A 2,500-nucleotide genomic window follows, 5' to 3' on the forward strand; every position below is an offset into this window, starting at 1 on the left:
GGAGCAACTTGACCGCCCCCGTGGGGAAAGGTCAACTCGGGGCCCGGGAAAGTCGCCGAGTCCGACCCCATACACTTCCATGAGTTGGGGGTTTTGGCCTTCCCGGCCCAAGGCTCGCCTTATTTCGGCCTGCACTTTCGGAAAAGGGTGCATTCCTTTTGGTTAATGATTTCACCAGCCCGGGTCTTAGCCTCTGCCCCGACGGCTAAGTCTTTTGGTTAATGATTTCCTGCGGCTGGGACTACCCTTTCCCCCGCCCTGCAGGCACCCGGGTCGGGAGGCCGTCGGGGGCACTTTCCGGGGCAAATCCGGACCCTTACGCAAGGGAGAGTGCGCCCCCCCCGCCTCGGCCGGGGGTCAGGCTGCCGCCTATTAAGCCCGACAGAAAACCCGAAAAATGGACGAAAATGGGAAAAAATCCCCATCCGAAAAAGGCTTAAAAGTCGGTTGGGCGGCAGCTAGGGTCGGTCTCTGCAGACCTGGAGGCTCGGGTGGACTCTTGGAATAAACGTCCAAGTCCCGACTTGCCACCTCCTACTACTGTGCAGATACCCCGCCAACCCCCAGCCACCCGAATGACAAGCGTCCGATCAGCGGGACGAATTTGACAACTCTGGCCGGACCTCTGGAACTCCATCCCGGGTAACCGGGGCAAATTTTTCCGCTTGATCGCCCTTCCACTGGTTAACCATTTGCCCTTTCGGACTTAGTCTCTGGACATTATTCGACGGATTTTCTGGTTAACCATTTGCCCTTTCGGACTTAGTCTCTGGGCATTATTTTCGACTTTTTGGTTAATGATTTCACACTTTTTACTTACTTTTGCGCTTTTTGGTTAATGATTACTCTGCTTACTGGTTAATTATTTGCCCTTTCGGACTTAGTCTCTGCACATTATTTTCGAGTTTTTGGTTAATGATTTCACACTTTTAACATATTTTTGCGCTTTTTGGTTAATGATTACTCTGCTTACTGGTTAACCATTTGCCCTTTCGGACTTAGTCTCTGCACATTATTTTCGAGTTTTTGGTTAATGATTTCACACTTTTAACATATTTTTGCGATTTTTGGTTAATGATTACTCTGCTTACTGGTTAACCATTTGCCCTTTCGGACTTAGTCTCTGGAGATTATTTTCGAGTTTTTGGTTAATGATTTCACACTTTTTACTTACTTTTGCGATTTTTGGTTAATGATTTCACACTTTTTACTTACTTTTGCGATTTTTGGTTAATGATTACTCTGCTTACTGGTTAACCATTTGCCCTTTCGGACTTAGTCTCTGCACATTATTTTCGAGTTTTTGGTTAATGATTTCACACTTTTAACATATTTTTGCGATTTTTGGTTAATGATTACTCTGCTTACTGGTTAACCATTTGCCCTTTCGGACTTAGTCTCTGGAGATTATTTTCGAGTTTTTGGTTAATGATTTCACACTTTTTACTTACTTTTGCGATTTTTGGTTAATGATTTCACACTTTTTACTTACTTTTGCGATTTTTGGTTAATGATGACTCTGCTTACTGGTTAACCATTTGCCCTTTCGGACTTAGTCTCTGGAGATTATTTTCGAGTTTTTGGTTAATGATTTCACACTTTTTACTTACTTTTGCGATTTTTGGTTAATGATTTCACACTTTTTACTTACTTTTGCGATTTTTGGTTAATGATTACTCTGCTTACTGGTTAACCATTTGCCCTTTCGGACTTAGTCTCTGGAGATTGTTTTCGAGTTTTTGGTTAATGATTTCACACTTTTTACTTACTTTTGCGATTTTTGGTTAATGATTTCATACTTTTTACTTACTTTTGCGATTTTTGGTTAATGATTACTCTGCTTACTGGTTAACCATTTGCCCTTTCGGACTTAGTCTCTGCACATTATTTTCGAGTTTTTGGTTAATGATTTCACACTTTTAACATATTTTTGCGATTTTTGGTTAATGATTACTCTGCTTACTGGTTAACCATTTGCCCTTTCGGACTTAGTCTCTGGAGATTATTTTCGAGTTTTTGGTTAATGATTTCACACTTTTTACTTACTTTTGCGATTTTTGGTTAATGATTTCACACTTTTTACTTACTTTTGCGATTTTTGGTTAATGATGACTCTGCTTACTGGTTAATTATTTGTACTTTCGGACTTGGTCTCTGGACATTATTTTCGAGTTTTTGGTTAATGATTTCACACTTTTAACATAATTTTGCGCTTTTTGGTTAATGATTACTCTGCTTGCTTGTTACTGATTTCCCCTTTCGGACTTGATCTCTGGCCGTTCTTTTCGACCTTTTTGGATGAGGTTTCCACACTCTGAAATTATTTTGGGCTCACTGATTAGGCGAGATCAAGGGGGCATGCCTGGGCACTTTGGGCTCAGTTTGGGAAGGCGGCGTCCGTGTGCTCCTCCGCCCTTCCCGCACTTGCGGCTAGGTTTGCCAAACTGCGCTGACCCGCAGCCCTGCCTTTTTGCCCACGGCACACGGAACGACTCAAGTC

Source organism: Heterodontus francisci, unplaced genomic scaffold (assembly GCF_036365525.1).
Source record: "Heterodontus francisci isolate sHetFra1 unplaced genomic scaffold, sHetFra1.hap1 HAP1_SCAFFOLD_776, whole genome shotgun sequence".
Lineage (NCBI taxonomy): Eukaryota > Metazoa > Chordata > Chondrichthyes > Heterodontiformes > Heterodontidae > Heterodontus > Heterodontus francisci.